The sequence below is a fragment of the Cetorhinus maximus genome, chromosome 2 (assembly GCF_964194155.1).
Source record: "Cetorhinus maximus chromosome 2, sCetMax3.hap1.1, whole genome shotgun sequence".
Classification (NCBI taxonomy): domain Eukaryota; kingdom Metazoa; phylum Chordata; class Chondrichthyes; order Lamniformes; family Cetorhinidae; genus Cetorhinus; species Cetorhinus maximus.
This window is the reverse complement of record NC_135880.1, coordinates 134,557,443-134,583,044: the sequence shown is the minus strand read 5'-3', so window position 1 is coordinate 134,583,044 and position 25,602 is coordinate 134,557,443. Positions and strand designations below refer to the sequence as shown.

Sequence of the window (25,602 nt, the reverse complement as noted above, 5' to 3'; positions counted from 1 at the left end):
CCCCTGGTTGGGGAGTCTAGAATCAGGGGCCACAGTCTCAAGATATGAGGCAGGCCATTTAGGTCTGAGATGAGGAAACATTTCTTCACTCGGAGGGTGGTCAACCTGTGGAATTTTCTACCACAAAAGGCTGTGGAGGCCGGGTCACTGAATATATTGAAGAAAGAAATTGATAATTTTTTGGATATTAGGGGCATCAAGGGGTATGGAGAGAAAGCAGGAATATGGCATTGAGATAAGAGGATCAGCCATGATCATATTGAATGGCAGAGCAGGCTCAAAGGGCCGAATGGTCTACTCCTGCTCCTAGTTTCTATGTTTCTATGTTAAGAGGGTTCTAAAGATTCACGACCCTCTGAGAGAAAATATTTCTTCTCATCTCCATCTTAAATGGGTGACCCTTTATTTTTAAACAGTGCTCCTTGGTCCTAATCTCTCCCACAAGGTTAAACATCCTTTCAGTATTCATCCTGCCAGGCCCTCAGGATCTTATATGTTTCAATAAGATCACCTCTCAATCTTCTAAACTCCAGTGGATAAAGGCCCAGCCTGTCCAACCTTTCCTCATAAGATAACCACCCCCTCCCAGATATCAATTGAATGAGCCTTCTCTGAACTGCTTCTAACACAATTATATCCTTTCTTAAATGAGACCAAAACTGTATACAGTACTCTAGATGTGGTTTCACCAACCCCCCGTACAACATCAGCAAAACATCCCTACTTTTATATTCCATTCCCCTTGCAATAAACAACTTCATTCCGTTTGCCTTCCTGATCACTTGCCGTACCTGCATACTAACTTTTTGTGATTTATGTACCAGGACACACAACCATCTTTGACTATGAAAGTATGGCGTTGGAATGTGGCTTTAGTCTTTTTTAAAAATTCAATTAGGGGTTTCCAGCCAGTGTTTTTACCAGGGCCTCATTATTCCTGGGCATGTTTCAGCCCTGCTGTTCATTGTGAACCTGGCTAGAGCGTAACAGGACAAGGAAATGCCACCAAATCTTCTTGCAGGAGTCTCAGGAGATTAATCTTTAATTCCAGGAGACTCCAGGATAATCCAGAAGTGTTGCTATCAGCCATTGTCAGTGGGAGAACTCTTGCTTCTATGTCAGAAGACTATGGATTCAAGTCCCACTCCAAAGACTTGAGCACAAAATCTAGGTTGCATTATCAGAGGTGTCATCTTTGGATGAAATGGTAGACCAAGGCCCCATATGCCCCCTCAAGTAGATGTCAAAGATCTCATTGAGATATTCAAAGAGCAAAGGAATTCTCCCCAGTGTCCTGGCCAAGATTTATCCCTGAATCAACACCTAATTCAAATTATTTGATTTTGAAAAATGGCACGGAGAGTGGCGGAGACTTCAGTTTGAAAAGACAGCGCAGATTGGTGAGACTTCCATTTGAAAAAAGGCGCAGAGAGTGGCCAGTCTGAAGACTGACTGGGTTCTGAGAAAAGTCAAAATCTGATGTCACAGGGAAACAGGTAAGTGACTGATTGGTGAGTATTTTCTCATTTATCTTTCAAAACTCAGGTAATTTATTATAATTGTAAGGTTTTATAATGTTTATAAGTAAGGTTCATTACCTCTAGTAATGTGTATTAGTAAGGTTTATCAATGCTGCTAAGATTTATTAATAGTAGTAGGGTTTATTGGTATTGGTAAAGCTTTATTAATATTAGTAAGGTTTAATCGTAGTCCCAAGGTTATCAGTTAATAGAGAAATGGCAGGGCTGCTCCAACTTCGAGAATGCCCATCCTGTGCTATGTGGGGACTCCAAGATGCATCCCATGTCCTGGATAACCATTTGTGCAGGAAATGTCATCAGCTGCAGCAGCTTGAGCTCCGGGTTGTGGAACTTGAGCAGCAGCTGGCGTTATTGAGCATCCGTGAGGTTAAGAGTGTGTCCCACTCTCCAACTAGTATTCAGTTCTGAATACTGAAATGAGTGATGGTTCAGCTGGGGAGTGCAGCCAGTGCCAAGTCCAAGGCACCACAGGTGGCTCAGCCGTACAGGGGGGCACAAGGGTGTCTGGAAGAGCAATAGTGAAAGGTGATTTGATAGTTAGGGGAATAGATAGGCTGCAGACGTGAATCCAGGATGATGTGTTGCCTCCCTGGTGCCAGGGTCAAGGATGTCACCAAGTGGCTGCAGAATACCCTGAGGGGGAGGGCGAACAGCCAGCATTCGTGGTCACATCAGTACCAATGACATGGGTAGAAAGAGGGATGCGGTCCTACAGCCTGAGTTTAGGGAGCTAGGCAGAAAATTAGTAAACAGGACCTAAAAAGGAGTAATCTCTGGATTATTCCCAGTGTCTCATGCAAGTGAGTACAGAAATTTGAGGCTAAGACAGATGAAAGCATTGCTGGAAGAATGGTTCAGGAAGGAAGGCTTCAGATTCTTGGCACATTGAGACCAGCTCTGGGGTGATGGGACCTGTACAGGCTGGATGAGTTGCAGCTGAACAGAGCTAGGACAAGGTTCCTTGTGGGGTGCTTTGCTAGTGCTGTTGGGGAGCATTTAAACTAACTCTGGAGGGGTGTGGGAACCAGGAGATAATATTACAGAGAATTAACAAGGGGCACAGAATACTTGGAGAGATAGATAGAGAAAGGAATAATAAGTTAATACGTGGGTCACAGTAAAGGAGACAGTAATAGAGTCTAAATCAGGGTTACTGTGCATGTATGTGAATGCACAGAGTGTGGTAAATAAGACTGGTAAGTTACAAGTGCAGGCTGACATGTGGAAATATGATGATGTGGCTATAACAGAGACCTGGCTCAAAGAAGGGCAGGACTGGGTGTTAAATATCCCTGGGTACAAGGCATTCAAGAAAGATAGGAAAGGAAGAAAAGGGAGAGGAGTGGCAGGTATTGATAAGATACAGTATTGCAGTGCTGGAGAAAACAGATGTCCAAGAGGAGCCAAGGACAGAGTCCATTTGATTAGAACTCAGGAATAAAGAATGATGCAATTACATTGCTCGGTGTAGTCTCTCAGCCACCGACTAGTGGGAAGGATGCAATAGAACAAAATTACAGAAAGGTGCAAAAGTTCTAGAATACTTATGATGGGGAATTTTAATCACCCAAATATAGACTGGGACAATAGTAGTGTAAAGGGCAGAGAGGGGCAAGAGTTCCTGGAGTGTGTTAAGGAAAATTTTCTTCAGCAGTATGTTTCCAGTCCAATGAGGAAGGAGGTACTGCTAGACCTGGTTCTTCGAAATGAGGTGGGCCAAGTAGATCAAGTGTCAGTAGGAGAACATTTTGGTAGCAGTGATCATCAAATCATATGTTTTAGGCTGACTTTGCAAAAGGGCAAAGAACAATCCAGAGTAAGAAAAATTGCCTGGGGAAAAGCCAACTTCAATGATGTAAGAAAGGATCTGGGTAGAATAAATTGGAGTCAAAGGTTGGCAGGAAAAACGATAGCTGATCAATGGGCTACCTTTAAAGAAGAGGTGATTCGGGCACAGTCAAGGTATATTCCCTCAAAAGGGAAAGGTGGGGCAAACAAATCCAGAGCTCCCTGGATGACAAAGGAGATAGAAATTAAGATGAAGAAGAAAAAGTATGCTTATAACAGGTGCCTGGTAGAAAATACAATTGAGAACCAAGCAGAATATAGAAGGTTTAGACAAGAGGTGAAGAAGCACATAAGAGAAGCGAAAAGGGAAGATGAAAAGAGACTGGCAGCTAACATAAAACGGAATTACAAAGTCTTCTATAGGCATATAAATAGTAAAATAGTCGTAAAAGGAGGAGTAGGGTCTCTGGGAACAAAAGGGGATTTACACATGGAGGTGGAGGGCATAGTACTAAATAAATATTTTGCATCTATCTTTATGAAGGAAGAAGATGCTACCCAGGCCATGGTAAAAGATGAGATAATCCAGACACTAGATGGGTTTGAAATTGAAAAGGAGGAGGTATTGGATAGATTAAAGTTACTTAAGTACTTATAGTTGATAAGGCACCAGGACTGGATGAGATGCAGTCAAGGATACTGAGGGAAGTGAGAGCGGAAATTGCAAAGGAACTGGCCATAATTTTTCAGTCTTCCTTAGCCAAGTGGGTAGTCCCAGAGGACTAGAGAATTGCAAACATTACATCCTTATTCAAAAAAAGTATAAGGATAAGCCCAGCAACTACAGGCCAGTCAGTTTAGTTGTGCTGCATCAAAAAAACTTGGTGCAGGAGTTAATCTGCAACAGGAAGTTCCTCTATAGAAGCAATGCATTCTTTTAACAGCTTCCCACACAGGTATGCAATCATCTCTCTAATCGCATGCCAATGTGGGTGTGTTTGTATCAGCTGCTTATAATAACAAAGTAAACACTCCCAAAATGCACAGGGCAGCTGGTGGTGGGTGTGTCAAATTTCAAGCCCAACAGTTTACCTTATCGAATAATTAACTTTTTCTTGAGGATCTTCCATATTTTAGAGGTGAGCTGACAGGTAGTTCTACAGCTGTCATGTGCTTGAATGGATCAAGTGAAGGGACCTATGAGCGAGTACAGCACACCAATTTATACTTCAGATTTCCTCAGGTAAGTGAAATTTAAGGATTAAGGATGTGTGTTTATCATAATTCCTTTGACCCTTTCCTTGTTAAATTAGTCCATGAATAAGAAGGTCAGAACTCAGAGACTAAGCAACTCAGTTATGTGGTTTCAAGATTACTTCTGCAAGTTCAAGCGTTCGTATTAACCCTGAAACTTACCCGAATGCTAGGACTTTAACACAACCTGATATATCTGCAGTCATGGCACAAGACTGAGAGCCATTGACTCACATACATTTTACAACCGTCTCTGTGCAAACTGATATGGCACCATGTTAGTTTATAATAACAAGATGAGAGCCCAAAGTGCAATGTTATAATAATACTTATTTTAGTGTATTAATTTGCTGTATCTCAAGGGTCATCACCGAGATTAGGTTCCTGCTGTGCTGTTTCTCAATATAGTTCATAAATCTGCCATGTTAACCTTGTCAGTCTAAGGCTTATGATAAAGCATAACACGTTACAACTTGTGAATGAAATAGCATTCCTGTGATTTAATCTGCTGGTTTAGTTTAGAAATACTTTCCAGCTGACTTATGTTGTAGCTTATCTGTTTGGGCCCAGTCTGAAATGTGAAAAGTTAATAAATAGTAAAATGAAACAGGGTACTTAACACAGTACCTCCAATATAATCAAATCTTTCATCTTTTGGGTGAGGCATTAAACCAGGGCACCAAATTTAGGTTCCATGATACAATGGCACTATTCCAAAGAAGAGCAGGGGGATTCTGTCGATGTCCTGGCCACTATTTATCCCTTGAGCAACATTAAGAAAAAAGATCATGTGGGAATATGATTACCTGTTTGCAGGATCAAGTTTTGCACAATACTTCCTTTTCTTTCATCCTCTCTTTCTTAGTAATCAAGATAGATTAGAAAACCAAGTTCACAAGCTGACCACAGCTGAACTCCTTTACAGCTCCAAACAACCAGCATATCCACTGGTGTGTGAGCCTTTGTTCATCTCTCCATCTCTGGGCCTTTGTTGATTTTTATCTATACTCTCCTCCTGTGTCTAATCCTTTGGGATCTGTTCTCGAACTGGTTGTGTGGCCCCTGAAATGTGTATATTACTCAGGGATTCATTTCTTCTGAATAAAATTCAGCACGTGATGACAAGTGAATTTAAGCAAGTTTGAAGAAGGTGTCGCTCAGTCAGATTTTAAATATCTTCAAACAGCGAGTAGTGTTGGGAGTTTATGGAAGAAAACCTCAACAGTCATAGGAATTTAGGAAAGCACAGGATTGGACCAGAACATCTCAGTCCCAGAATTCGAGAAACAGATTACTGAATGCATCACCTTTACCTCGTATTTTAAAATATGAAATAATTATTTAAAATTACTTGTTAGATAGGCACACCCTTTGAAAGTGAAATCAGAAACTAAACAAGGACTGAGAGTTGTTAGAATATTAATGGGGTGACACCATGTTGCGGAAATCTAGTACAGGGTTCCTCACATCTTCAGGGATTCAAACTGTCAAAGAGTCAATGGGGATGAAAATGGTCTCCAGCAGTAGTGCTTAACACCTCACAGCAGCCCGCTTTACGCTGTGCATGATTTTCTTGTCCATTGACTTCAGAATTGTGCCTCATTTCTGCCCAAAGAAATTAGAAGTTTGGGCCCTATGTCCCTCCAACTCAAGAGCTGCTAATCAAGCAGATCATTGGATAAGGTTCCCACTTAGACAGGATGGTTAGATTGAATGCAGTGATGAAACCAGTTTGTCTGTCCCTGGCCAGGCTGTTATTGCAGAAAGTGAACACTTCTCCAGTCAACTACTGGGGACAATAGGGAGAAGGCAGCGCACTGAGCAGGCAATAGCAGGTTTAACAACCCTTTGTCCCACAGAAGCAGCTTGTCTTCAGCTCCCAAAAACAGGCAGCAGTACCCACTGTATGCTGGGGCCAGTGGGAATCCAATAAATAACCCACCATAAGCATTCCATCCATTCTGTGTGGGGGAGTGCCAGGTGGGGATCCTGCCACCTTCCTGCCTTTGGCCCAATTAGGTCCATGGTGGAAAGGCTCATGGACTGACTTCCCGCCCCACTGCCAATCGAGGCCCTTAAGCGGGCAATTAATGCCGACTTAAGGGCCTCATCCTGTCACCGCTGGTATTCAACCAGTGGCGGGCCAGGCAGGAGGGCCATCCACGAGCCTGGCATGTTAGTTTGTGGGCTCCTGGTGAAGTTGGCTGGGGGGGTGGGGGGTGGGGAGAGGGGGTGGGGGGTGGGGAGAGGGGGGGTGGCAGGGGGGTGGGGGGGTGGTGGGAGAGGGCCCTTGTTGCAGGTACTCGGTGCTTGATCGAGGGATCTGGCATTCGGAAGGTCAGGCCCGCTGAGAGCCATTGCCCTGCCCTTGACTCTAGTTCCTTCCCCCCCCAGCTCCCGCAAACCCTAGCCCGTGGCCCTCGTTCTGCCCCCACTCAGTTGTGGTCTGGGCTCCTTGTTGATCCTGGGCCTCTGGTGGGTGCCTTGCTGGCAGCTACCACCACTCTCTTGGTGGCTGCCTACCACAAATAGCTGCATGCCAGCCTCTGATTGGCCAGAAGCTCTCGGGTTGGGATGTCTGCCCCCGGGCTCCTTGATCCTGAGGAAGGCCTGCCACTGGCTACTTAAGAGCCTGACTGGCACTTAATATGGCGGCTCTTTCCCAAAGGAGGCAACACAGGGCTCTTGCCAGCTCAGTCAGCTGTCAAGACCCTGTTGCCTGGATTAAATTCTGCCCTGTGTGTCTCAGTCTGTGACAAGGTTGGATAGAATAGTTTGTAAAAAGCCAGGAGATATTAACATACATGGAGGAAAACCTCAAGTGGAAAGTAATCTTTGGGTCTAAAGATAATTCCACTAAACAGGTTCCTAGTAAAGGTGCAGTTTCCAAAACTGCCAGAGATTATTTAACTTTCTTCTTGGGACAATTCAGCTTCCTTGGACTAACTTCACTTTAACCCTTGGACAATTCTACTTTAAAAATGGGACAATTCAACTGTAACCCTGTGTTACCAACCCCGTAGATACCGATAATTTTTAAAATGATATTTGAATTTCCAGTGACTAATTGGAAGGATTACATGACAAGACTTCACATTTTAAGACAAACTCAAAACAACATTGACTAAACACTGTTTTAGGAGGCCAGTTAAACTCTAGATGACAGAAAATCTTCTCTCTTTTAACTTTTATAACAACCAAAAAACCCCCGCCACAGTTATACCTTAACTGAGCACTTCATTCTCCAGCAACCAGTCCGAAGCTATTCATAGCTCTCAATGGCTTGTTTCCTTTTCCTCCTCCAGCTGGATAACTTCAAATCCCCAAACTGACTTTCACGGTGAGGATTATCCTGGAGATCCCTTCTTCTAGCCAAAGCTAGGCGACTCTTCCAGCCTCATTCAAATCATCACAAACTTGGTCCCTTCACTTTGAACGTGAACTCCCACCTGCATTCTGCATGTTGAACAATAGAGACTGGCTGCCTCTATTTCTCTGCTCTCTCTCTCTCTCTCTCTCTCTCCCTTTGTTTCTCTCTTTCTCAGATTCTTGCAGATATATTGTGCCTGTGAGGCTCAGGACTATCATAGGAATGCCTGAAATCAAATCCTACAATGGCTTCCATGAACTATCCCCTCCTAAAGCCCACCCCCATGGCAATGTGAATTACATGGGCCTTGTATCCAGGTGGAAATGCTAATTAGCTATCCTTTAGATCCCCAACTCCATTCTATCTTGAAATTAAATAGACAGTTAAAAATATAACCATTTATAAAGCCTAAGATTCCAGGCACCTCCTTGTGAAACTTGGAGACAAAAAGTATATCCACCATCACCATGGATGCCCTTACAATTGCACGCAGGTGTGAAAATCTTGCACCTTCCTCCCAGTAAATCAATCTGGGTCTCACAGCCCCCACAGCAACAAAGCCCAGGTTAATTGTTGTTGAACAGGATTCGGACACATGGCCCCATTCACTGACAGTCCCAAAACATAACAATCTTACAAACTTCATATTTACAGCACATGGGATAATTCTATTTTAATACTGGGTACTGCAGCTTTTACCTGGGATAATTCACCTTTAACCCTGGGACAATTCAATTTAACCCGGGGATAGTTCAACTTTCACTATTTCCAAATGTCAGTTGTAAATTTAATATAGGTGCAGTGTAATTTGCATCGTTATTTAGCCATAATGCAAAATATCCGATCCCAGGAATTTAGCCTTGCACTGTGCCATACTTCACAATGAGTTAGGGCTGGAGAAAGGATAGCTTCCACACACCACTGGATCAGGAGATAGCTGTCTGAAAGAGGGATCTGAGCTACATGCAGGGGGCTTTGGGTTTTAAAAGGGCACTGATTGGTGCGCATTTAATTTATTGGAGTTGTCTGTTAATTTCCCTAGTGCTTTCCCAACCTCCTTATGATATTGAAGAAAATATAAACATTCTTCTTTGTTCAGACTTAGCAAAAGTATTCTGCTTTTTGATCAAATTTCCATTGAAGGCTCCAGTTTATGCAGTCAATAGCACTATTGAAATATGAGACCTGTTTTGAATGTTGTGTCTTTTTGAAGTTACTAGGCAGGTTCATTTACAAAGGAATGAGCCCTTATCAAAGCACTTACTTAACCCAGTGTTCCTCTTTGTTAATACATGAGTTGGCATAACAACAAGGCATAACTAGAACGAAATTTGATAAGAACAGCTGTCTCAACACTGCCAGCAGTGCCAAGAGACCTGGGGAGGTTCGACTGGTCAAAGTGGTGATGAATACTCAAAAATTTATGTTGCATTGATAGGTTAGCAGCAGCAAGGTTGGTATTTTCATGAAAAACCTACTGGAATTAATCCTTTAGTTGTAGCAGAAAAGTTAATTCCTCCAAACCCAGGTAACCAAATATATTAAAAACAGAAAATGCTGGAAATATTCGACAAGTTAGGCAGCATCTGTGGAGAGAAACAGTGTTAATGTTTCAGGTCGATAATCCTTCATCCGTTCTGACCTGGACTATAGGGCTGGATTTAATGCAATTTGTTGCCACGGGAAACCTGGCAGCCAGACCCAGTCTCCCAGCAGTGGAAAAGCCTTCCACTATTAATGGAGGTGGGAACAGGCCCATGGTAGAAACTCGCCCAGTTACAGCTCTCTCCACTCTCTCCCGCTCTCTCTCTCCAAACTCTCCCTCTCTCTCAAATCTATCCAGTCTCTCTCCCTCCCTCCCTATTTCCCTCTCTCCAGCCTCTTAATCTCCACTTTCTCATTAGGCACTTAAAACAGTTGGGTCTTCCCTTCAGAAGCAACACAGGTTTCCCACCGGTTCTCCAACCATTGGCTGAACCCACATCAATTTCATTAAAGTCCATCCATTAACTCTGGCCTGAATTTTTCCCTTGTCAGGCAGGCCCGAGAGCAGTCGGGAAACGGGCCCCTGACCGCGATCAGCCCCCGGCCACGATTTCACACTGGCTGGCCAATTAACAGGCAGGCAGCGTGAAACGCGCACTGAAAAGCTCAGTGCTGCCAGGGTGAGGGCGGGAAGAGGGTGGGCAACAACGTCATCACGGGCGCAGGTGAGTGCTGTGAGAGAGCTCCCTGAAGACAGACAGCTGCCTCAGGGAGCTGCAGACCTTCAAATAATAAAATAAAGCATAAAAAAGCGGGAAAAAGATGTCCATGCAGCACAATCAAGAACCTGAAAGCATACATCATAAAAATGCTGTCCCCAGATATTTATTTTTATTTTATTTCCGAATGGGGTTTCATGAAAAATGTAAAGGCCATATGGCCGATTCGCCCGTCTGCCAAGCAAAAGGTTTCACGGGCCATGAAAATCATGTTCAATTGCGCCATTAATGGGCTTAATTGCCTGCTTAATTGTCGGCAGACGTGCTTTCGACTGCCGTGCACGCCCCCAAAGCGAAATATCACGCAAGTGCGTGATAACGTCAGGATGCTCATACCCATACATATTAATTTGGAAGCACTACTTCTGATACATGAATATGAGTTAAAGACTGCCCTAGTTGTCAAAGACATGTTCTTAATCTTCCTTGGCTGGGCCTTTGATCACCTAAAAATCCTGTGAAGCTTCTTCTCAATTAATTAAAAACTCATGTTTTCTAAGGTCATGAGGCAGAAAAAAGGAAAATTTAAACACTTAAAATTTTGTCTTAGGAAAATGAGAGTTGTTTGAGTTGGAATCGATTGAATTCGATGGAAAAAAAGTAAAATATATTTTAAGTTTTAAACAGGAGAGAGAGAAAATGGGAAAGAAGATAGAATGAGGGGAAATAGGGTGACAGTGTAGATCAAAGTATTTGTGTCAGATTTTTACCATGGAGGCGGGAATCAGGAGTCAGGAATTTTCCCAACATGACAATTTTGCCTCCTGTCACAGCAGTGCCAGCCAGCGGGATTTTCACCTGGGGGTAGTGGGGACGGAGTATAAATGAGCCTGCCCTTTCATGCATCAACAAAGAGGCAGAAATGGAGGTGTGGGAGACAGGCCAATTCCGGCATGGGCCCGATAAAATGTCCACCTCCACTGGCACCTTTGTGCGGCAAGAGTTTAACAGTAAAGTGTCAAGTATCTTTGGAAGTGCTGACTGAACTTCATACTGTGAGTAGTAGCTGTCATTGTTGATGTCATTGCTGGCCAATGGCTCAATGTACCTGCATGAATTAGCCCAGCATGAAGGAGCCCTCAGTAAACTCCCAACCCTCCCGCTCTGCTGCCTCAGATACCCAGCTCTGTTGCTGTACTGCTCTGCAAATGGTTGAAATCTGTCATGTGCAGCTGCAGCAAGTCCCAGCAGAGTGCTGCAATTGAGCCCAGCTGCCCAGCTCCCCACAGCCAACCCTCAGCTCTACACAGTACACCTATCCCTACAACATCAACAGAGGAGAGCAACAACTGAGCACTCCCCTGGATACTCCTAGCCGTATAATATCCCAATGCAAATGTGCCCCTCAAAGAGCTCTGCACTGCCCCCCCTGCCCTGAGAAGGTTGCCACACAGTATCAATGCATTCATGTCAGCATTCGCACAGTAAGGGTGAGGCCAACGAGCATACACACAGTGAACACAGCGTTACTGGTATTCACGCCCCAACTAACCAGCTCCTCGCTATCATGCAATCATGTCAAGCTAATAATGCAGCTCACGCAAGGCAAACATACATGCTGACCCATCTATTCCAATGCCAGAATGCTCCAATCGAGTACACAGGAGACCCGGGGCTCGTCAGCTCCAAGATTCTCCAACCGGGACCTCAGTCTACTCGTGCAGGCAGTCAACAACAGAAGGCACATCCTGTACCCAGTGGGCCACAAGCTGTCCACAACCCTCACCAAGAGGGCATGGGTACAAATCGCAGGGATGGTGAGTGCTTCGGGGGACCTCTGCCAAACATGGGTGCAATGCCGGAGAAGTTTTCATGGAAGTGTAAGTGAGGCCTCCAGCTATTCAGTGTTTTCCCTGGGCTTGATCATGCACAGCCTCTGGGGGTACAGGATGAATGCTGCTCCTTAACCTTAGAGAGTGTGTGCCAGCACACTCAAGCAGTACCCAGTGCTTATGGTTCAGCTGTCAAAGAATAAATGCTGTCTCAAGCTGTGTGTGGAGGTGCTGCCCTTCTCCATGCAGCACACCACTGCTTTATCTCCTTTATCTCTTGTCCTTGCAGGAAAAATGGGCGCCAGGGGTGGGACAATGCTGCTAAGGGCAGTATGGGCTGTGGAGGAAAGGGCTATGAACATTGCAAGGTCCCCTCACAAGAGTGTGTTGGTGATGGCAAGTCCTGCATTCCAGATGCCGATGGCCATGGAAGAGGCTTATGCAAGCATGGTATGATGGTGGGTGGTGGGTGTTTTGTTGGTGTTTGGGGGAATGGTCTTGGTGGGGAGGGATATTGGGTGGGTGGCACTGTACATGTGCTGAAATCCTAATCTGACAGCATGCCAAGCACATGGTGCTGTGGACTGCCTGTCATTGAGGAATTTTCAGGGTCTCCATCCCTATCCCTCATGAGCTTCTCTTGTGCGTTACACAGGTCCCAGCATGGTGCGCCCATTCCTACGAGCAGAGAAATCCCTTGGATATTAGGAAGAAGGGATATCTGAGGATGCAGCATCACATCTGACTAATACACCAGGCACCAGTGACGATACTAGGTGCAACTCGGTGGGTCCATGTGCAGCAGTAGGGTCAGTGGCACCGGGTGAGAAGCACAAGCACACAGGTGTGCAGGATGAGGTGTCGGAGGCAGCAGCATCTGTGGATGGAGCCCTCGGAGAGGGAGGACAGTCACAGTGATGCTCTGCAGGGCAGAGGGGAAGGGCCTCAGGAGTCACAGTTTGGGGCTCAGCATTTGAAGTGGCAACAGATGTGTGGCCATCTGTTGGAGTTCTCTGAGGCTTTGCAAGCTCATGCACTGAGAATGGAGGAGTCCATGGAGCAGGTGATCTCGGGGCTTCGAGCCCATGACAGAGTGGCCCCATGGGGCAGCACCTGGAGCGCATGTAAGAACAGCCTGATTATCCTGCACAGGGCGCACAGATCTCTCTGTTGTATGCACCAGTCAACTCAAAGCCTAAGTGCTGATGTCAATGGAGTTCATGAGGAGCTGTGTACAGCTCCTGAACAGAACACTTGCCCAGGTGGCCCCAACAGTGGTTGGAGGGGGTGCCAGCTGTGCCTAGCGCAAAACCTGACCAAGGCCTGAGGATGTTCAAGAGGAGGATGTGAGTTCCATGCAGCTTGTGGGACCTTCATCATCCTCGGCTTCCCCACCCCATCTGACAGAGGAAGCATCTGTGGTGCAGGTGCCAGTGACAATGGCTGCCCTTACAGAGATGTAGGCAACGCAGTCATAGGAAAGGCCCCAGTGGGTCCCTGCATGACAAGGCCAACCACTATGGTCTTCACAGCTTCTGAGCTGAGGATGGCCTGCCTCCACCTCCTCTGAGGCCACAAGGCAGGCACGTCAAAGTGGTGTCTGCGTTCGCAAGACACCACATCGCATTGATCATTCGGGTGACGTGTGCCTCTCTGGCTAGACCAGGATTTATTGCCCATCCGTAGTTGCCCTTGAGAAGGTGGTGGTGGTGAACTGCATTCTTAAACCGCTGGAGTCCTTGTGGTGTAGATACACCCACAGTGCTTTTAGGAAGGGAGTTCCAGGATTTTGACCCAGCAACAGTGAAGGAATGGCATTATATCCCCAAATCAGCATGGTGAGTTACTTGGAGAGGAACTTCCAGGTGGTGGTGTTCCCATGTATCTGCTGCCCTTGTCCTTCTAGATCGTAGTGGTCATGGTGGAAGGTGCTGTCGAAGGAGCCTTGGTAAATTCCTGCAGTGCATCTTGTAGGTGGTACACACTGCTGCCACTGCACGTCAGTGGTGGAGGGAGTGAATGTTTGTGGATGTGGTGCCAACCAAGCAGGCTGCTTTGTGCTGGATGGTGTCAAGCTTCTTGACTGTTGTGGGTGCACCCATCCAGGCAAGTGGGGAGTATTCCATGGCATTGCTGACTTGTGCCTTGTAGATGGTGGACAGGATGTGGGGAGTCAGGAGGTTACTCATCGCAGGATTCCTAGCCTCTGACCTGCTCTTATAGCCACAGTATTTATATGGCTAGTTCAGTTCAGTTTCTGGTCAATGCTAACCCCAAGGATGTTGATAGTGGGGGTTTCAATGATGGTAATGCCATTGAACATCCAGGGATTCTCTCTTGTTGGAGATGGTCATTGCCTGGCACTTGTGTGGTGCGAATGTTAATTTTCACTTGTCAGCCCAAGCCTGGATATTGTTCAGGTCTTGCTGCATTTGGATATGGACTACTTCGGTATCTGAGGAGTCGCAAATGGTGCTGAACATTGTGCAATCATCAGCGAATATCACCACTTCTGATCTTATGATGGAAGGAAGGTCATTGATGAAGCAGTTGAAGATGGTTGGGCCGAGGACACTACCCTGAGGAACTCCTGCAGTGATGTACTGGAGCTGAGCTGACTGACCTCCAACAACCACAACCATCTTCCTTTGTGCTCGGAATGACTTCAACCCGTGGAGAGTTTTCCTCCTGACTCCCATTGACACCAGTTTTGCTAGGGTTCCTTGAAGCCACACTCGGTCAAGGGCAGTCACTCTCACCTCACTCGGGTGTTCGGCTCTTTTGTCCATGTTTGAACCAAGGCTGTAATGAGGTCAGGAGCTGAGTGGCCCTGGCGGAATCCAAACTGGGCATCATTGAGCAGGTTATTGCTAAGCAAGTGCCGCTTGATAGCACTGTTGATGACCCCTTCCATTACTTTACTGTTGATGGAGAGTAGACTGATAGTAATTGGCCAGGTTGGATTTGTCCTGCTTTTTTGTGTACAGGACATACCTGGGCAATTTTCCACATAGCCAGGTAGATGCCAATGTTGTAGCTGTACTGGAACAGCTTGGCTAAGGGTGCGGCAAGTTCTGGAGCACAAGTTTCAGTACTATTGCCGGAATGTTGTCAGGTCCCATAGACTTTGCACTATTCAGTGCCTTCAGCCATTTCTTGATATTATGTGGACTGAACTGAATTGGCTGAAGACTGGCACCAGTGATGCTGGGGTCCTCCTGAGAAGGCCGAGATGGATTATCCACTCGGCACTTCTGGCTGAAGATTGTAGCAAATGCTTCAGCCTTATCGTTTGCACTGATGTGCTGGGCTCCCCCATCATTAAGGATGGGGATATTTGTGGAGCCTCCTCCTCCAATGAGTTGTTTAATTGTCTACCTCCATTCACGATGTGGCAGGACTGCAGAGCTTAGATAGATCTATTGGTTTTGGGATTGCTTAGCTCTGTCTATCACTTGGTGCTTATGCTGTTTGACACGCAAGTAGTCCTGTATGGGTCGTTGTGGTTTGTAATCTATGTGGTTTGTAAATACTTTGTCTCAGCCACAGTGTAATTAAAGTAACGGGTTTGTTTCTATTTTTAGTGTGCACTTTACATCTCAATGTCAAACACTATTTACAATTTACATAGATATCATCAGGTTCTCACCAGTGCCAATGGCGGCTGGAGTCAGTAATTCATGTCCATGTGATGGTAGGATTGTGAAGAATGTTGAATTGGTCGACCTCCATGTGAAGGCTCAGGCTTGGTGCACTGCCAGGCATATGTTCTGTGTTCAACTACTTAGGTTCCCTCAGCTGACCTGTTGCTGGATTAGTACATCCCTCTCAACAATAGCATGCTGAATGGATCCCTCTCTAGGTTCCTGGGTTCCTGCAATGCACCCTGCATACTCATTTCCTTACTCACAGCCTTCCTTACTTCGAATAGAATTTCTGCAAACCCAGCTTAATGTCCTGATGCGCTTTGATGGCAGACGTTTGCCCAGCCTCTGAGTTGCCACAGAGCTCATCACTGCTTCTCGCCCACTCCCTTGTGCACTTCCAGAACCTTCCCTGATGTTTTTCCGCTCACTTTAATGCAAAGCTATGCTTACTTGCAAACTTTCCAAAACTTTTTTACCTAACTGAATGGCCTCCCATGCTGTTCACAACTGAGCTGTGCTGTTGTGGTGCTGCCTTGGTCCCTCAGAGGGCAAAACTAGGGAATTAATCATGGGAAACGAGGAAGTGGCAGAGACTTTAAACAAGTATTTTGTATCTGTCTTCACAGTAGAAGACACAGGAAGCATCCTGAGAATAGTAGGAAATCAAGAGGCAAAAGTGAGGGGGGGGTATTTAAAACAATCATGATCACTAGAGGAAAAATATTGAGAAAACTAATGGGACTAAAGGCTGACAAGTCCCCTGGACCTGTTGGCCTGCATCCTAGTGACTGCAGAGATAGTGGATTTGTTGGTTGTAATCTTCCAAAATTCCATAGATTCTGGAAAGGTTCCAGCCTATTTTTTTTTTGCAAGTTCAAATAAATTTTATTGTCATCATATAAGTATTTACATTTTGTTACAGTCTGTGGTCATGAACAAAAAGTCTAATGGAAAACTGCAAATGGGACACCCCTGTTCAAGAAAGGAGGGAGACAGAAAGCAGGAAACTATAGGCCAGTTAACCTAACATCTGTCTTTGGGAAAATGCTGATATCCATTATTAAGGAAGCTGTAGCAGGACATTTAGAAAATCATAATGCAATCAGACAGAGTCAACATGGTTTTGTGAAAGAGAAATATTCTTTGACAAATTTATTAGAGTTCTTTTGAGGTTGTAACAAGCAGGGTGGATAAAGGGGAACCAGTAGCTGTAGGGTATTTGGATTTCCAAAAGGCATTCAGTGAGGTGCTATATAAAAGGTTACTGCACAAGATAAGAGCTCATGGTGTTGGGGTGATATATTCGCATGGATAGAGGATTGACTAATTAACAGGAAACAGAGAACCGTGATAACTGAGTCATTTTCAACTTGATAAACCACAACTAGTGGAGTGCCACAGGGTCAGTGCTGGGGCCTCAACTATTTACGATCTAGATTAATGACTTAGATTGAAGGACTGACTGTATTGTAGCCAGGTTTGCTGACAATACAAAGATAGGTAGGAAAGCAAGTTGTGAGGAGGATACAAAGAGGCTGCAAAGCGATATAAATAGGTTAAATGCGTAGGAAAAAATTTGGCAGCTAGAGTACAATGTGGGAAGATGTGAGGTTGTCCGCAATGGTGAAAAGAATAGAAAAGCAGAATATTATTTCAATGGGAAAGACTGCAGAATGTTGCAGTACAGAGGGATCTGGGTATCCTTGTACATGAATCACAAAGGGCAGAATGTTGTGGAGATGTCGGGGATCCCAGCTGCCAGCTACAGGGTCGATGAGAGTTAACCTGATGTTTAATGGTAGGATTCCTTTCAGGATGACAGTGCATGACTGAAAGCAAACAAATCTGGTTGGTACCAGGAAAGTTCTGTGGAATTTAACCAATCCGAGGATGTAAAATGAAAATTAAGACCATGACTTTCTATTCATGCGAATTTGGTGCCCCTGAACTAGCACTAATGCCCATTAAAGCCCTACAGCACTAACCCTACCATCATCCATAGGGGTCAGTTCATTTAAATATCTATTGGCAATTCTGTAGCGCAAATTCTGTGTAAAACGGGAACACAGGGTGTCTTTCAAAGAAAAATAAAGAACAGCTTGCATTTACATGGCATCATTCATGACCTCTGGGTGTCCCAAAGTGCTTCACAGCTATTGAAATACTTTTGAAATGAAGTCACAGTTGTACCGTAGGGAAATATGGCAACTATTTCACACATAGCAAGATTCCACAAACAACAAAGAGATAAATGCGCAGATAATCAATGGGAATTTCCTTAGGTTTTTTTCCTGGCACTCTTCCACCAATGTTGAGACAGCCAATCAGGAAACCAGGAGGAAATTCCAAGCTAATCTGGTTTTAGTGATGTTGGTTGAAGGAGGTAGATTGACCAATAGAATGCCTCTCAAATTAGAGTGCCACCTCTACAATGTCAGTTCAGGTGCAAGTTTTCAGCAGCAGGCTGTGGACGCAGCTGGTAAGTAAGAAGCCAAGCTGGGCTTTGTCAGCTGACTATCAGGTAGCTGCGCTCAATGGCTCATATATCATTTTGTTCCACTTTTAAAGAATGCCTTGAACTGAGGATTTGGCAGAGACAGCAGGACAGGCAGAAGGGGACTGTATAGACTGGAAAGAGCAGTCCACAATTCTAGTGCAACTGGCATCAATTCTTACTGCATGTGAATCAGCAAATTTGTGAGGGAGAGACAAAAAGAAAGAAAACGAGAGAGACAAAGGGAGAGATATAGGCCTGAATTTCACGCTTGGCATGTGCGCCAAGTCGGTGGGCCTGGAAGTGGAGGCGAAATGCGCCCCAGCCCGCGATCGGGCCCCCCGAATGCAATTTCACGCTGACTGGCCAATTAACGATCAGCCAGTGTGAAACACGCACTGTGAAAGCCTCATCGCTGCTGAGAGGGGCGGGAAGAGGGTGGGCGCCGACAAAAGTGAGGGTGCGGGTGGGCGCTTCTAGAGAGCTCCCTGAGGCAGACAGCTGCTGCGGAGCTGCCTCAGGGGGCTGCAGACCTGGACAGATTAAATGACAAGAAAAAATGCGCCAAACTGTGTCTGCATTCAAGTTCCTGACAGCAGAACTCAAAAAGCATCAGTCCCCAGATACCTCTTTTTACTACATTTCACCCCAGACATTTCATCGCGCACTTGAATGAGATTTTGTTTTGAATAACGAGCGCGAAATCACACGGGCAATGTAAAATCGTGGACAAAAGCATTTTTAATGGCGATTGATCAATACAGTCACATGGTTAACTAACTACATTTTCTTAAAGGTACATAGCAATCCACTTTATCACATCCCTCCCCCTTTACTTGAAAGTACAATTGACAATCTTCAATTAACATGAATTTACTATTTACAAGTCAAGTCTCTCAGGAGGCTTCCTCAGACATGTCAAACGTCGTAGCTCAACAGCCTCGGATGGTTTTTCCAAGACCCCCTTCTCAGGGGTCAACTGTCCACCAGGTTCTTCGGTGGAAGTGGGCAGGTTTGTGTCTTCGACCCTCGCGGGTCCAACAGGCCCCACCAGTACTTCCAAATCATGTGACATTTTTTCCACGTGCGGTGCAGACTCAAACACAAATGGTGACTGCATTCCTTCTTGTGGAACTGTCTCTCTTCTCTGGAGATGATCCACGTGTCGTCTAGTTATTCAGCCGTTTACCAACACATTATAGGAGAGAGGTCCTGTCAGCACTCACTTCACCTAATGTCTCCCGCCGTGAAATTTCTTTCATGATTATAGCCATCACATCTAGCTTTCTGGACCTTAAGGCTTCTCTCCACCCTCCCCCCTAAATTTGGCCCGATAAGAGTTAGAAGGGTGCAGAGACGTCTCTTCATTAGTAATTCAGCGGGGGCAATACCGGTGGTGGTGTGCGGCGGCGTCCGGTATGTGAACAGGAACCGTGACAATCTGGTGTTGATAGAATCCGCGTCCAGCTTTTTCATCCCAGACTTAAAGTTTGGACCACCTGCTCAGCCAAACCATTAGAGGCTGAATTAGAGGCGGGGTGGTAAGGCGAGGTTTTGCTATGAGTTATTCCATTGAGGGTTGTAAACCTGTGGAACACCCCGCTGGTAAATGCAGTCCCTTTGTCTGACACGAGCACCTCTGGTAACCTGTGCACCGCAAAACTCTGTCGCAAACGGTCTATGGTAGCAGCAGACATGGGTGACTGGACTTCGCAGACTTCCATCCACTTGGAGTGGGCTTCTATTAGTAAAAACATCGTGACCAAGAAGAGCCCCACGTAGTCGATGTGGAGGAGCACCCATGGCCACCCTGGCTATTCTAAGGGGTGAAGAGGAGCTAAGGGGGGTAGCTTTTATACCTGCTGGCATTGAAGATAACTTTTGACTAGGGTTTTGATGACCACATCCATCCCTGGCCACCACAAGTAGCTGCGCGTGAGCATCTTCATTCTACTAATGCCAGGGTGAGCGTTAACGTAGCTGGCTTACTGCAGCTTTCTTGATTGCCATCAATTGATCCAGTTAATCCTTGTCGCCAGTTTTCCGTTTTTGGTTATCAGGTTCACTTTGTCTGGCGAACACTAGCTGTGCCCTTGATACCAACACATTAGTTGGTGCTTGAAACAATATAGGCAGAGAGACACCAATTAACTGAACAAACACTGGTGGTTTATTGGAACTAAGAACAGAGCACTAACACCGTGTGTGCTTCTTCAATCACCTCCAGCTCTGGACTTACAGTTATCCAAGAAGCCCATGGTGTGTAACGATTGGTCAATACAGTCTAATGGTCAACTAACTACATTCTCTTAATGCTACATAGGACTCCACTTTATCACAGCTTTGATGTGATATTTTAGGATTCTAGATTGAAGGATTTTCCCTCTATGTAAAGGAATGGAGTTATGGAGCACTGTATTATCCAGAATGGAAGACCTCAGTTGTTCCTTGATACCCCTTGCAATATTCAATGAGGTGTCCTCTGAGTGGCAGTTACCCTGATGTTCTTCTCCGTGTACCTCTGCTACAAAGTAGTTGGCACCGCCATTCCACTGTTCAAATCCATACCTTTTTGGATGGTGAAAAGCTCAGGAGGGCCAAATTCATATCAACAAATAGATAACTCCAAATTCAAACAAATCACACATTGAGTTGAAGCATTTTCTGCCCATTGTCACATACAATCTGTACAATTGGGCAAGTGGGTCATTTTATCTGTTCAGAGGTCATGACGATTGAGCCCTGAAAGCTCACAAAGCAATGTGGGTGCCATCTATTGTACCATGCACTGTGGGGTAGAGGCAAGCTAAGAAAATAAAATGGAACAAAAACAGAAAATGCTGGAAAAACTCAGCAGGTCTGACAACGTCTGTGGAGAGAGAAACAGAGTTAACGTTTCGATCCAGATGACCCTTCTTCACAGACGCGAAACGTTAACTTTGTGTTTCTCTCTCCACAGATGATGTCAGACTTGCTGAGTTTTTCCAGCATTTTCTGTTTTTGTTTCAGATTTCCAGTATCTGCAGTATTTTGCTTTTATTTAAAATAAAATAGATCTGTCTCACTGCTGCCTCACTATGATGTCAAACTGGATGAATTCCCCAGCTCTCCTATTACACCCACAGCTCCCTGAGATGACACTGCAACAGCTGACCATGGCTGCAGATGCTCATGCAATAGGCTAGAATACTACCCTATTGCCTCCTTGGAGGAACACAATCTTCTAATACACATTTCCTCACTATAAGGCCCCCATAGGACATGTGTTGCTCTATAATTTAAGGCAAGGGGTAATATCTTATGGGGTCCATCTTACTTAAATGCTGCCTGACTCTCCATTCCACCATCTTGTGCTCCTCCTACATGATAATGGCAGGTTGGGATTTGCCTGTGGGCAATATGCCATACATATGCCATGACAAAAGTATCCAGGGGGCCTCAGTTCCACAACCAGTGAGAAGCAAATCTACCACAGACAAGAAGTAGCAAAGAAATTCCTGACAAATCCTTTTCTAACTCTAGCAATTAGCATGCATGTTTCTACATTCCTCCAACTCAAATATTCCTCAGGGTCATGCTTCTACATGAATTCCACTCTAACAGCGGACTCTGGGTGGAATAAAAGTAGTTGTGAATGTACACAAACATATGAATTATGATGCCGAGGAAAAGACCCTTTGGTCCATCCAGCCTACCTTACACAATTATGATATTGCATACCACATTATATACACTCTCCAACCCGCCCAAAAAACATGCATGGAATCTTGTGAAGCTCCCAAGAGTGGGAAACGGGACAGGCAGGGAAACTTAATTGAGCAGGAGGGAAAATGTCAGCTCCCAATGGCAGGATGAAAGTTGGGTATTAAGTTGTTGACGAATTGAGGGTGGGCGAATCGTGCTTCCCAATGGCAAGTGGCAGGAACCTATTTTTAATACATTCCTATGTCAAGCATGCTCATTAAAACATCTTCATCTTCCACCTTTAGGATTAAATATTCAGTAAACATGAAACACATGCCTTCAGATTCATGACTGGTTAAAGGAGGCACGCAGCAGTTAAGTCTTTCTGGTAGGTTTGGATTGAGTAGAAGCTGCTTTTCTTGTATTGGGAGCTTTGTTGAACCAGGGGAGAGGAGGCATTGAGTGTGGGTGGCAGCAATGAAAGGGGAAGGGGATTTGGCTGACTGAGAGAGGGAGGAAGCCCTATGAAGCCTTGAGGGGAACAGAGGGAACAAACTAGACCACACAGGGAAGGTCAATGTCTACAGCCAGTTAGGTCAAGCATGATTGTGGAGCGATCAAGAGTTATAGAGGGAAGGTCAATAGTGAGGTCCTGAGAGTCAAGGGTAACAGAGGGCAAGTCAAGGATGATAAAGTGAGAGTTGAGGATCATAGATGGCAGGTTGATGGTAACAGGAGCAGTTCCAGTGTGTCGGGGACTGACCAATAGTGACAAAAGAAGCTGTAGGGTGATAGTTGGTTCAGGGTAATTGGGGTGGGTCAAGGGTCACCAAACGCCAGGCAAGGCGATGGAGCAATGTTTGAGACAGGTCTGTGACACACTTATTGCATCCAGATCCCAGTAAGAATAAGGCCCCTTGCAAGATCTTTTGATCTGCTCAGAAATGTCATGCTGCTCGCAAAATGTCAGCAGGTCCAGGGATTACAAGCTCCTCACAAACAGCCAGACTGATGTTGCTAGATGGCAAGCAGTGGATGCCTGTCCAAGTACCATTCAAATATGGCACCCAGACCTTCGACCTCATGAGGTAATGGTGGGGCCGAGACTTCCTGCCCATTCCCACTGCATGATTGGCCGGGGCCCTCGCCTCTGCATATCTAATTGGGCGACCGCTGCGTGATTGCGTGTGGCCAGCTGCCACGCACTTCTGGTTCTGCCGTCAGGACCCTCAGCATGAGAAGAAGATTTTGCCTCGTGATCTGCCGAGGGAAGCAAAAAACACAGATAAAAACCTAGGCCAATTTACAGAAGACGTCTTGAAATTCCCTCTTTGACCCATCCAAGCAATCAAAACTAGCCCAGGAGATCACTCTGGCTGTGAATTTCCTAAAGTACCTACCTTACCTGAATGACCTACCTTTTATAAAAGGTCCACCCAGCTAGAAACAGGTCCAGCAGTCACTGGAAGGAACACAGTGAATCAGCATCCTCTGCATGAGCCAGCAGCTCACTATTCTCTGGGAAAAAAACCACCTCCTGACATTTAACTTAAACCTGGTCTTATACAACTTAAAATTGTCTTCCATAACTTATTTAAGTGGAACAAACCGTCAACTCAAAAACAAATAGCAAGAAAGGTCACAGGATTTTAAAAATAAGTGAGCTGCTCCAATACCTGCTTTATACCTGTGTCCGAGATCCTTCGTATTGATTCAAAAATCCATTTTCCCAAAGCAATCACCACGCACATAACTAGCCCTGTCCTCAGGCTGGCCTGGCGAGTTTCCACAGATTGCATCTATTTGGGGTGTTCCTCACATTGCATGCAGATTCTCAGTCACACAGGCACCAATTGCACATGAATCCAGCATTAAACACTTGTCCCCGCCGCAACCCGCAGTCTCTGTTGTGTTCCTCCTACAGCTGCTGTAATTGCTTTAACTTTGTCTAAATTCAGTCCACTACAGAAGAACGGGACATGCTTGTGTGGCATCAATTGATTGTGGGTCACAGGTGTAGATGCCAAGGACAAACCAAAACAGTCATTTTTTTTATTCATTTGTGGGATGTGGGCATTGTTGGCTAGGCCAGCATTCATTGCCCAGCCCTTATTTAGAAGGCATTTAAGAGTCAACCACATTGCTGTGGGTCTGGAGTCACATGTAGACCAGTCCAGGTAAGGACAGCAGATTTCCCTCCCTAAAGGACATTAGTGAACCAGATGGGTTTTTAACAACAATCAGCAATGGTTTCATGGTCATCATTAGACTCCAGATTTTTTTTATTGAACTGCAATGGTGGGGTTTGATCCCAAGTTGCTAGAGCATTACCCTGGGTCTCTGGACTACCAATCCAGTGCAATACCACTACATCCTCACATCCCATTAAGTCATGAAGTCAATTAAACAGTAAGACCAAGAATATTAATCAGGCAGTGGAAAAATTGCTCATTTCCTGCCAATCCCTCTCCTTGGATGATGCTGGAGAATGTCCAGTTCCAATCTCCAATAAATTACGAGTTGCATTATGAGTGCAATTTCTACAGCTTTGCAACATCACATTTAAATTTGTTGGCAGTAGGGGTGTGGGGACTCAATGGGCAGATTGTGGGAGAAGGGCATGGCTTTTTGGGTTGACAATCCTGTAGAAATTAATTCTGGCCAAACTGATCAAACCAGATAAAAGGACCAAAAAGGGGATTTACACATGGAGGCAGGGGGCATGGCCAAGGTGTTCAATGAATACCTTGCATCTGTCATTACCAAGGAAGCAGATGTTACCCAGGCCATCGTAACAGAGGAGGAAACTCTGTGACTAGAAGGGTTCAAAATTGATAAGGAGTAGGTATTGGATAAACTGTTGGCACTTAAAGTTGTCAAGTCACTGGGACCAGATGAGATGCATCCAAGGATGTTGAAGGAAGTGAGAGTAGAAATTGCAAGGGCACTGGCAATAATCTTTCAGTCTTTTCTAGACTAAGGGGGGGTGCCAGAGGACTGGAGAATTGCAAACATTATGCCTTTGTTCAAAAAAGGTTGTAAAGATAAGCCCAGCAATTACAGACCAATCAGTTTAACTTCAGTAACGGGGAAGATTCTAGAAAAAATTATTCGGGATAGAATTAATAGACACATGGAAAAATGTGGGTTAATTAGGAAGAGCCAGCATGGATTTCTTAAGGGAAATCATGTTTAATTAACTTGCTGGAGTTTTTTGAAGGGGTAATAAAGAGGGTTGATGAGCGTAATGCTTTTGATGTGGTGTACATGGGCTTCCAAAAGGCATTCGATACAGTGCCACACAACGGACTTGTGAGAAAAGTTATAGCACATGGAATAAAAGGGACAGTAACAACATGGATGCAAAATTAGCTGAGTAATAGAAACTGTGAGTAATGGTTAATGGATATCTTTCGGGCTGGATGAAAGTTTGTAGTGGAGTTCCCCAGGGGTCGGTATTGGGACCCTTGCTTTTCCTGATATATATTAATGATCTAGATCTTGGTGTGCAGGGGACAATTTCAAATTTTGCAGATGATACAAAACTTGGAAGCATTGTAAACTGTGAGGAGGATACAGTAGAACTTCAAAAGAACATAGACAAGTTGGTGGAGTGGGCAGATAGGTAGCAGGTGAAGTTCAGTGCAGAAAAGTGTGAGATGATGGATTTTGTTAGGAAGAACATGGAGAGACAATGTAAAATAAGGGGTACAATCTAAAGGGTGTGCAGGAGCAGAGGGACCTGGGTGTATATATGCATAAGTCATTAAAGGTGGCAGGACAGGTGG

General features: G+C 45.1%; 1 protein-coding gene across 2 annotated transcripts in view; it reads left to right on the top strand.

Moving 5' to 3' along the window:
* The first annotated feature begins 4,369 nt into the window (after positions 1 to 4,369).
* Positions 4,370 to 25,602, top strand: part of rassf6 (Ras association domain family member 6) — a 69,160-nt gene continuing 47,927 nt past the window's right edge. The window contains exon 1 of one of the 2 annotated variants that reach the window (XM_078569789.1): positions 4,370 to 4,572. The gene's annotated coding sequence lies outside the window, so the exon portion shown is untranslated. Of the gene's footprint in view, positions 4,573 to 18,041; positions 18,116 to 25,602 lie in introns of those variants that run through there. The other variant, XM_078569793.1, reaches the window with a different exon arrangement.